The following is a 12197-nucleotide window of genomic DNA, read 5'->3' as shown; positions in this document are numbered from 1 at the left end:
ATCTTCTGGGCTATAGCGCCGTGTAGTCCTTGCTGTCTCCATCATCAGGGTGATAAGTGAAGGCACCAAGTACCTCCGAAACGTCGACGAACTTCTAACAGACTACACATAGATAGAATCCAGAAGACAGCCACCTTATGATATTTACTGATTTGATTATGGAAGCTGACGGTTCCAAATTTTTGGCCCGGAAGCTCCTAAATGGACTCTATCCTATTCTGCTATAGTCCAGTTATCACTTTCACAATTTTGGCCTATTTGTTTAGATTAGTTTCAATAATAGCCTATATGACCAAGTTCCTCAGAGAGCTTATTCCGTTGGGATTCACAACAAAATTTGTGTTTGCAATTTTTGTTTCTCAACACGTGATATATATTACATTCATCTCGTCCCACTTAATGTAAACATAATTTTATGTGCAAACTCTTTGAAGCAAGAAGTTAATTTAAATAATATTGAAAAGCTCAGTTCATAACTTGAAAAAACACAAAACTTCTACATAATAAAGACTAATTTGCTAATGTTGTTTAAAAAGTAATTGTTGATTATTCTGAGATTATACAAGACCTACAAATATACTCTGCGGGCAAAATGAAAAATTATTTATTGTTAAAGCTGGTGGTAAAATTAGTTATCATTGTGCTTTAAAGGTTTGAGAAATTATTATTTCATAACTTATCGACACTTCGTTTCTTTTTAATTTATCACGTATGTCAGTTTGACTACTACTACATATTGTAAAATAAAATTTTGTTTTCGATAAAAATAAAATTTGTAATATCTCGCCCATTTGACCTACACCGCCCACGTATGTTTCGTATAATCAATTTACACTCTCAATTTATCGCTTACGCAATTAACAATAAGAGTGAGAATATTTATCAGTCTTCAATAACGTCAGCCATTTTGTTACAATATGGCGGGTCTGTCTGTCCAATAGCAGGAATCTTCGTTCGAGGTCGACTTTTTATACTCAGCTTGTCAATATCGATTAACAACTATTTGAATTTATATTGGCCGCCATTTTGTTCAAAGGCTTCGGATTCCAACACGTAATTAATGGCGTGGTTAAAGGTTTCCTATATTCTATAAAATAAAAATAATCTCTACTTGCACAGTTGTAAATTATTATACATGAAAATTACTTAACACGCGTTAAATAAAGTCCGTCTTACTCACTGTTTTTGCGTGCGCCTGTAAGGTCGACCTGTGCCCTGCACTTAAGGAGGGCTTACACAGCGCGAGCCTCTTAAGTCACTCATTAGCTAAGGCGCTGGGCAGTGACAGGCGGTTTCAGCGTTGACTGAGTGACTACCTACTGCCCCCTCCCCCTTCCCGAGTCCATGTCTCGGTTCAGTTCTCACAGGTTCGAACCCAAGATCGGACATGCTTGGAAGTGTTTCCCGGTTCTTAATGAGAAAGATTTATTTTCCAAACATAACATATTATTTTTCGTTAAATAGTGCGGAGAACTCAGGGCTCGGAAATCCATTAAGGTCCTTTTCACATCCCTCAAGACCAGATCAACAACAAGTGGTCCTGCAGAAAAATTGAAGGCATCGATGCGAAATTTATCAGGTTCGTAGTCTCTTTATAAACCGCAAATATTTCACTGTACTCAAAGCACATATTTAATAATTTATTTTTGTTAAATAAATCTTAATAACCCACTTCAGAAGTAATAATATTATATTATCAATAATATATCAGGACGCCTCAGTTATTTATACCACTATTTATATAAACTGATACACTGTATATGTCATATAATTAACATTTTACTTCTAGTATGTGTTTCCCGTATTTTCCAATAGTTCATCAGGAGCGCAGACATATTAGGCCTACAGCGGTTTTAACGCTGGCATTCGTACCAACATGCAACTACCTTGATGTCACAATGTTTCAATATACCTTCTGTTTTACGTCTTCTATCTTCACACTTGTTGTGGTAAATTTTATTTAGCAAGAATGCTTATATACCTTCAACTGATAAGACACCAATGTTAATCATGTATAACAAAGAAATTGCAGGATAATCATCGCTCACGAACATCGTTAAACACAAATATATATAGAGCAGACGTGACTTTACCGGTGTTCCTGAGCTAGAAAAGTAATTCGTGATTCGTTGTAGCGAAATGTTTAACACAATGTGTAATAATTCAACAGTTTACTCATATGGACATCTGCGCTAATAATTAAGCACATTTGTCTCGTAAATCTTATTGAACGTGCATTTTAATATATATTCCGAATCTGTGGAAAGATTTGTTATAGTTTCTGATAGCTTTCACTCATTTATACAACCGAACTGTTGTTAACGGTCATAGCCTAATTTAAGGGACTATACTGGCATCAGCCTGGAGTGACTTCATTAAAGAAAGTTGAGTAATTGTTTCATTTAATTAAACAAACATGTAGGTGTAAATTACCGTAACACAAAAGCTTTAACTTGTAATTACTTTTTTAATTTCAAAGTTTTTATTTTAATTTAAGAGCATATTTCTTTTCTAATTATTTCAATTAAATAAATTCTTGTTTTCCTGTGACAAATCTCTGTTCCGTTGTCTCATCAGCAAAGACTTAGTTGTAATATTTATCGTGTTCTGAAGTGCTAGCAGCTGTATTTATTAATCATTAGTAAGATATTAGGAATCTCTGTTGTGGCATCAAAAACACAGGTCGTCTGTTAAAATCATTTAAATATTTGTTCTTCTCATACCCATTGTCCTGAACAGCAGTTTTTGGATCCTGTAAACCTCCACTGAACGAATCTGTTAAATTTTCTTATTTTATTATTATTTACATTTCAGATGTCACAATATATCACAGAGGTAACTTCGTTACCTGAAATCTTAGTTGATATTGACATTCTTAAAATTTCAAAGTGTCCGTCGGTTTTAAAAAGTTGGGGGCAACAAAACAGGTTTAAGATAAAAAAAATATGAAATACTCAAAAGCAAAAATGATAATATTTGTCAGCTCAGCGGGAATGAATATCTGCCACCGTTGGTACCGTGCTTCGGGACGGCCAAAAAACGTATTTGCTGTGAATTACGCTTGCACAGAACAGTTGGAAATTTATATTAAAAAACGCTATTCTCTGTGACGCTGTTCGATCGGTGTAGTGTCCACAGACACTGATATTTATGTTAAATGATAATCGAGGTGTGCAATTAAACCGAATTCCCACATTCGTTACAATAAGCGTGTTTTTTGCCCACTATCAATTTAGGTGACAAATGGTAATTGGCCGCGAAACTAATTTCTTGGTTGGTCTCCAATTTATGTCAGTAGAGCCATTTTTTAAATATTTTACCTTAATATTCCTAAAACGTGTTTAATTTGGAGAGCGATACGGGGCCTTCGTCTATTTTGATTAAATTTTACTTATAATAAAGCCTAGAAAAATGTCGCATATTTACAAGGAGTATTATAGGCCTTAAGGAGTTTGCATTTGGTAGTTGGAAACAAATATTTTATTAATAATAGGGTTTAAAAACTAGAAATTTTACTTAAAATATCTAAAATTAAAATAAATAAATATAAACGCATATAAAAATGTACAAAAATAGTTAAATAAATTTAGTTAAAGTAAGCTGACAAACTTACGGTAATAATATTAAAATTTTAGTAAAGTTAAAATATTAGTGTACATAAGGAATAGACAGTATAACTTAACACGGCAATACTTCCAGACTGATGTAACTCCTCTACACCATTTCTGACTGATATAAAAACAACAAAACGTTCACCCACACTAAAGTCACATTGAGCATGAGGTATATATACAGAACAACATCGAGTGTGTTATTAAAAATGGAATAAAAATCTGAAAAAGAACATCGTTTGATATCTGGTAAAAATCTAATAAAAATGCACGCTAGCATAATGTATGAAAATTGTATTTGAATTATTTATCGTTTTGAAGCTTTATATAATTATATACACCTGAGGATGGTTCATTTAGGAACTGAAACATGTCGTGAAACATGAAAAATGATGTCTAATGTAAATCGAATATTTCGATAAAGAACATCATTTAATATTTTAAATATTTTAAATGTTAATTATTGTAATATTTTAATATTTAATAAGAATTTATTGTGATTAGACGGACAAGATTTAATATATACTTAAAACTTGACGTTAAACGGTGATCAGTCTTCTACTAACCTGTGTTTATAAATGAACTCAAATGAATTCCCTTTCATTTCATTACTACATCCATAGATAAAATATAATGCTAACTCAATTTTCCTTCAGCCGACCTGTATAATTTCATTCCGTCATAGATTAACTCTTGCAACATCTTCGGATGTTAAACGTGGTAATTTTTCAAACGCCTTTTTTATCTTTACATATCACACATCCTACGTTCTTCAAACAAAACAAATTTTAACAGACATATTTCACTGGTACGGACACGTGTATTTGTGCTTAATGTTTTGAGCCCAAAAATTATGTCGTGTCCGTCCGTCCAAAGCTGAGACAGTTAACATAGCCTATATCGAGTCTGAGTTAAGTTGTTTTAGTAAGGTAGAATGTGGCAGTATGTCTATTTCTGCAAGCACAGTTAATGGCTCCAGCAACAACACTGCGACAATAAATCTGAACTCATCACAAGAAAATGAAACGTGTTCTCCAATGGCAGCAGGGATAAGGGGGTGTTCCGTTATCTTAAAACAGAACTACACCCCCTTCTCGAGCCTCAACCCCTTCAACTACCCTTACATCTAGACACTTTGCATATAATGATCATTATAAGCAAGAGTTATAGCTGTACATGCTGGAGGTATACGGGTCTTCTAAAATATCTCAACTCTGAAAATGTTACACTCGGGAAAAAGCATAATAATAAAGGACGCGAGGAAAAAGAGGACAATAAGCGTTACGGTGATAAAGGAGAGAAGAAAGACGGAGAAAGGATGGGAAAATATAAGGAAGGGAGACGCAGAGGCAGCAAGATTTTGTGTAATGACATTTTCATATTAATGACCCAGGCAAGAAGCGCATTGTAGTTAGTCTGTAGTACGGTATCAAAATTTTAGTACACTCTGCTGAAAACACAAGGCGTGGAAAAACTTAGGGAAGAAGGAATTTCTTTGCAGCTGGGGTAAACTTGTGTTACAAAGCAAACAAAACGTCCCTGGGCGCAGCTTCTTAGGATGAGAACACACTGCCCAATCAAATAAGCAGATAATACGAATAAACATTTGTTTTCTCAAACCTTTACCAGAAATACGTGAACACCTGTCTGCTGGCTGTCATGGTCTTACATGTATGGAACCCATACAAAATAACGAACTTCTACTTAAAAAAAGTGGTGAAACAAATACAAGGAATTATCAAAGATGAAAAATTAGTAGAGTAAACGTCGATGTTTGTGGGTGGATACCACCATTTCGGAGGGACATACTACCTTCATTTTCAGGGATGAAGTCAGAAATAAAGAAAGAACACAACATAATATTTTATTGGTTTTATCATATTCTTTCTTCAGCATCTACTTCTCCTCCTCTCCTTTTAATACACTTGTTCACTCTTCCTCCTTAATGTCCTTCCCTTTTATTTGTTAACCTCCACTTCATTTTGCCTCTTATTTTTCATTCTTTATCACTTTCTCTCTGTTGTTATTATCTTTTCTTCTTCTTCTTCTTCTTCTACGTCGTTTTCTCTCCCTTTTCGTCCTCATTCTTCCTCTACTTCCATTTTATCTTCTTCTAGTTCTACTCCTCATTCTTCTTCTTTGGCCCATCTCGACAATTTTATGATCAGAGCCTCACAATATAGAGCATTAATTTTCTTCCGATAACCACAAGGCCTGTCTTCCCCTCGCCGCAGAATGTACAATGCCCCCGTGTTACTACATTCAATATAACGCAGCCTGGGCACTGAATTATAATTTTTCTTCGTATCTCTTGTAGTTATTGTCTGCAGTGCCTCCTCTACAAACAAGAACGAGGTTTGGGCATGGCTCACTGCTTTGCTCTGGCAAGTAAACGTGATTCGTGAGACGCCATATGTGGGATGCAATGAAATGTATAGTAAAGAAACAGTGGCTTATGGCTCCTACCAGCATCCAAATTGCCCCATAAACGTTTCACAAACCACGTGTTTTGGAACTTAGTATGTAACCAAGTATCTTAATGAACGGTCTAAATAAATAAATGGGAAATTATCCGACTAGAATTTGTTGAATAAGTGGCGGACTATGTATCAAACTAACTGACTAAGCAAACACTTAGGCAACTGAGCGGTGCATTAATTCTTCAGCAACTGAAATTCACTGTGACGATGAAAAATTTCTTTAATGTAACTGAACCCAAAGATTCGTATTTCGGATTCAGACAACGTACTTCTGGGGAAATTATAATGAAGTAGATTGGTAGCAAGGAAGAGAAACTTGTTATGTCACTCCTGCTTAAAATTTAGTCGCATTTTGGACAGCAGTATGTTGCTACAGGAAGGGATGGACCGACCGGGTCAGAGGTCAACACTGACCACGTGGTAACACAAGTACCAGGGTTTGGGGGGTGGGGGGGGTGGGTGTTTCACCAAAGAGGAACAGAAAGTTAGAAGCTTAACAAAGGAGTGCATATACGTTCTGGAAGCTGAAGATTCTCCTGACTGTCTCGTATTCAGAGATGGGCTAGCGGTGGCAGTGATACCTAAGTTCCTCGAGCCAGCCTCTTCATGTATTACACTACTCCAATCATCTCCAAAAATCATAATTTTCTCATATGTATTTATAGAGTAACAGGATTTAAATGTCCAATAAAAATCCGCCCAAGGGCGTTTACCTTAAAACAAAAGTCAATACGAAGTCGCCCAAAAATCCCAACAAGATTACAGAAGATCAAAATTAAACCGAAACCAACCCAAAGTATCGTCCTGATGATAAAGGCAGTAAGCACCTCTGAAACGTCTGTAAACATGTACCAGACTACACGGCGCCACAACCCAGAAGACCGCCATCTTTGTACTCATCTCCGTGAGAACCTCAAACCACGAAGTAATTACAAAACAACAAGATTCAATACAGACCCTCTTAATCCTGTTTATAATTTCTGAAAGTATAGATTTCCAAAACCTCTGTTAGTCGTGTGACGTGATCAAGGTAGCCATATTTGTTTTTAAACACAGGAGAAATTGTTAAGTAGAGTCTGTAAAGTAAACATAAGTTCCATCTCTGTGCTAAATTTCACATACGTACCTTCAGTTGTTTATTAGTTAAGAAATATTTATATTTCATGTCGCTGCTGTCACTGCTAAAGCATTACACTGTTCAAGGAGAGAAATTTTATTTTTCGAAATCCAGTCACTGCACATAATTTCTGAATATTGCATTAAGCAACGCTGTTTTCGTTTCAACCTGAAATGTATACACGGCTGCCATTTTCGTATTATGTAGGATACAGAAACTGCTTGACACACATACCAAGTTTCATAAAAACCTGATCATTGGTTAAAATGTTACTGAGCTAGGCCGACAAACACTTTGAAAAACACACGGACACAAACGGACATGATGAACGAATAATCCTTTTCTTTTCCATAAAGAAAAAAATGAAAGAAATAAGAACTTTCATCTTTCCACAAAGATACTCGAGCATACACGGACTAAGATGCAAACTGCAGATATTCGAGATGCTCATCTGTTTTTACATATGACGTCATAATATATAAGTCTTTGTTACTGATTCAGCAGGAAGCCTGGGAGAGAAGGGTTCAAGCTCCGATCGCTGAACCAGAAATAAAAACGGTCTGACGAAGGGAGTCTGCACACAACGAGCTGCAGACGTGGCAGCTCTCTTTTGTAACTGAATGCATCAGTCATGAGCTCGAAACCCGTTCGCAGCATGAGCCTTCGCCCGCGTATTTTAAGTCTTGCTGTGACTGTAGCATAGCTGCTATGACCGCCACAGTCTTGCCGCAAATTTTATAACTAATTTACTTCTAAAATACAGAAGGCAAAATTCCCGAATCAGAAAGATCACGGTGTAGTGATTGGCAATCTTACTTTGCCTTCGGGATGTCTCGGGTTCGAACCTCGGTCTAATACATCGGTTGTTTTGTTGACTCAGGCTTTCGTGGTCTTCCTCACTGTCTCCAAATAAATTTTTGCAATGACCACAGTCTTCTCATATCTTCCTAATTCATCATTTCTGAGAGTCCATTAATTTGAAACTGTTAAAAATAAGCAGTTGATAATGTGTCATTAAATAAAGTAGACTGTGTCTATAAATTACACATAAAACGAAACAGTCACATAAAATTCAAGATTTTACTAATGTGACCATGAAAGTTTATACATAAATTTCTCATTTGTGTTATAAATAAATAATTACACTTTATTCAAATCGCCAGCTAAATTATGTACACCCGGTATTAATTTATAAATCCATTATTACACTACAATTCTAAAATTTGAAAGGCAGTTTTCTTCATTTTTTTTAAAATTTTATGCAATAACGTCTCTCGTAGGACGTGTCAAATGTAGAACGTATCATCCCAAATTTAATTGAGAGGTTTTTATGAAATGAGGTTCTCACGGTTATCCTATTGCTCTCTCCAACACGTGTTTTATCTGTTACAATTTTAATTATATTACTATTAAAAATATATAATTAATCCACACAGATATAGTGACAGAGTATGAACAGCCTACATACGCCTACTTCTAGACATACACAGTACAGTAATGGATTACTTAGTGTTCATTAAGACACAGCCAGAGCCAGATACGAAACTATATTCAAATACTTTTCACAACTTTCCAAACACCAGCGGAGATTACCGAAGCCTCTTTTATAAAAAAATGATATACCGTTCAGCTATGGGCCATATAGCACGATTTCTTTATACACCAGGTTACAAATTACCCTCTGGCGAAGCTGTAAAACGTGATGTCTTCCCACAAGTTGTTACATTCTGTAACATGGCGAGCCGGGGTTGAGGTGGGGTGAGAGGTCCTTACCTCCTTCACACATCTTGGTAACTGTGTTCCACGTGGAGCCTATGCTCCGTCGTATAACGGTTCCCGCATGTGTACTACGTTTTTATACCTTAATCCAATGGTCTTCCCCCCCAATCACTCTTAAGCAATTTTAACAGCAGCACAGTCACTTCAAACCTTCACCAAATGTGTGTTCCGCTCTTGGACAACTTCTTAATGCATGACGTATTTGGCCCTTTCGGCTTGTTTTAATTTAAATTAGACATTGGCAGGACGTCACGAGGACAATTTCCCGGAATGTAAGACGGACAAGGCTTGAAGCTGACCATTTACCTCCATCTACAGAGTAGATTAGTACGTGGGTGGCTATACCCGAAATGCAGATGGGATAATAATATTAAATTGGTCTTTAAAACAAGGTTTGAGATAGTGAACTGAATTCGTCTGTCTTAGGACAAGAAGCCTACAAGCCTAAAATAATTGTAGATAAAACAACGCTGTGTTGGGATCCGTCCTGAAGTTTCGTCCTCAAGTGAAAGGCACACACACACATTTTCAAATAATGTACACGAATCCTAGACATTTTAAATCTTATATATAACCGTATTCTCAAAGGTTTCCATTTTTTGTTCCACTGTAAGCTGCAGTGGTAAAACGTGTCTTGCAAGACACTAACCTCTAAGCAGGAAAAGAACGATGTTATTTGAATTTCTAACGAGTTCAAATCTATTCCTCTGCTCTGACTAATGCAGAGATTCAGCTAAAGAATAAAAAGATGAGGGCTTCACAGTTGAGGTGGGACTAGCTTTGAGCTTCCAACCGAAGCGTGGGTTTGAACCAAAGACTGTTTGATATCATTAAATCATTTGAATAAGCTACAATAAAGGTCCGGATCAGGCTATTGTGTTGAATAACGGCGTGGGTTCTCATAACCGGTCTAGGGGCTTCCAATGAATGCCCTAGCCGAGCTTTGAACTGGGGACTACAGAAAAATAGTTTTATGTCGTTTGTGTCTCTCCCATTTCAGATTATGTAGCTTGCTGCTTCGGCATATGTAAACGTATTATATACATAATCTTCTAAATAATACTGCATAGTATAAAAAATAACTCTTCTCTGCTATAGGAGCCTAGATAACTCAGATAGTATAGTGACTAGCTACGGACTGGACGACTGGGGTTTGATCCCCGACGGTGGTAGACGATGTTCTCTAGCCTCTGCGTCCAGACCAGCTCTGGGGCCCATCCAGCCTCCTATCCAATGGGTACCGGGGTTACTTCCCAGTAGAAGTATTTATTATCTTCATTTAATTTTGATGTCTGAAGAAATCAGTTCAAAAGACTGTCCCGCCATCTCTTCACAAGCGTTTCAAAAATATAAGTTTTGTATTAATGTGGAGGGATTAATTAAACCTACAGCTCCTTTACCCCCGAGAAAGTAACTAATTATCCACTGGATGGGAGAACCCAGCAGTAAAACAAAATCTTGACATTACAAATATTGTAGCCAATCTTTAATATGAATCGCTTCAAAACACATCATCTTAGAGTTCAAATCAGTTTACATGATTATCCAAACCTCTCATAACATTACCAGTGGCGTATGATCTGATAATGGAGACGATAAGTTTTTATCTACCTACCAGTCCACGCACGTCACAACCCAGAAGAGTAACATCCAATTACCATGCCTTTTCTTGAAACAACATAAGAAATCATTTGTCCTTCGGTTTATAATGGAATGTGCCTAGATGAACCCGATATATTTCCTTCGTTTATTGACAGAATTTATAACTGCATTATAATATAACTTGCTTTTATATTTAGAAATATATTTCGCCAGAATCCGCGTACTACAGATTCTTCGCACGTGGCATGAGGGTACTGTTCTCGCCCCTAAAACACACTTCTGGACACTACCGGTCAAACCAGTGTGTGACACGGAAAAATTCACTTTATTCTTTTGAAGTAAGTGGGAGATGCACTTTTACCTCGTCCCGACGCACTCAAACACACCACTTCCGAATACAAAGTGGGAGAGGAACAGCTGTTAATGGGTCTCAGCTATAATTGTTCGTAAGATATCCGAATGCAGCGGTCATACATGTCCAAGGGACGAAGGGTTGAAATACTGACGTCACACTACTGGAAGGTGATGGTCAAACTGGTCTTCGGGGTTGTTAAAAAGTAAGAAAGCGGGTGAAAAGAGGGGTAGCTGGGTAAAATCCCGTCATATTTCACTTCCTAAAGAAGACAAGAATACCCCCTCATGCTTTCAACTGGACTCCACATTTTTTTATATCATACAACAGAACTATAGTGGTCAAACTGGTCTTGTATCGACCACATGATAAAACCTTTTACGAATTCAAATACACGTTAGGTATATATACTGTATGTTGCCTACAGAAAGGAAAATGAACGGGCCCGGCTTAGAAAAATTGTAACTGGACTTAGTGGTCAAACGAGTCTTGAAGGTAAAAAGGGATAGAAATATTAAAAGGAGGGTCATATATGGGTTCACCGCTCCACACTTACTCTGAAGCAAGAGTGGCGTATGCCAGTGTTAAAAGACGACGCTACTTGTACGTAAAATTCCTGTAAGAATTACTTTAACAGGACATGGTCTAGAAGTCTCCTGTTCCTGTAGAATTCAAAGATTCTTGACAGTGTTTACAAATGTTTACGGTTAGACTGAGTTATGTTCATAGTTCAATCTGTGGGATGCCAAAATGTCAAGATCGTGTCCAATACCAGGTTTTGTTGAATCGTAGGATTCTGTTATTATTCACCATAGCCATTATATTAGGCAGTTTATTTGTTAGCCCTGGTATGAGAGAGATAAATTGACAGTGTGTCATTCATTTATTCAATTAATCAGATTCCTCAAGAATTAACGTAATGGATCTTCCAAGTTATGGTTATAAAGTTGGTTGCCTTGTGGTATGTAGCATCGTACAGTCCAGTTATTCTAATGAAGAAAGAACTAAGGTCTTCTGAGTAGTCGGTCATTATCTACCAGATTTACCGGATTACATTCCAGGAGACAGCCATCTTCACATCGTCGCCATGAAAATCTAAACTCTCACAAAGTTATAAGAAGTTTATATAGTGGATAAACACGCATTTCAGTTAATAAATGTCATTTCATGTGGAATATAACTTGTTCCGTTGTTTCACTGAAGCATGTTTTGTAGTAAAACTGGACTACGTAATGTCCTCTCACACACACTCTTTG

General features: G+C 36.7%; 1 protein-coding gene and 1 long non-coding RNA gene across 8 annotated transcripts in view; one reads left to right on the top strand and one right to left on the bottom strand.

Annotated features, from left to right (window-relative positions):
- dati (zinc finger protein datilografo) overlaps positions 1-12197 on the bottom strand; it is a 592807-nt gene that overhangs the window by 346580 nt on the left and 234030 nt on the right. The gene's annotated exons all lie outside the window — the stretch shown is intronic.
- Positions 1382-12197, top strand: part of LOC110839390 (uncharacterized) — a 74264-nt gene continuing 63448 nt past the window's right edge. Inside the window, exon 1 of the long non-coding RNA XR_002546458.2 lies at positions 1382-1579. This is a non-coding gene — a long non-coding RNA (uncharacterized LOC110839390). The remainder of the gene's footprint in view (positions 1580-12197) is intronic.

The sequence above is a fragment of the Zootermopsis nevadensis genome, unplaced genomic scaffold, assembly GCF_977971745.1.
Source record: "Zootermopsis nevadensis isolate Lab colony 2312 unplaced genomic scaffold, Znev_1.0 Znev_ptg000015l, whole genome shotgun sequence".
Classification (NCBI taxonomy): Eukaryota; Metazoa; Arthropoda; class Insecta; order Blattodea; family Termopsidae; genus Zootermopsis; species Zootermopsis nevadensis.
Note: the sequence above shows the minus strand (reverse complement) of the source record. Positions and strands in the feature narration are given on the sequence as shown.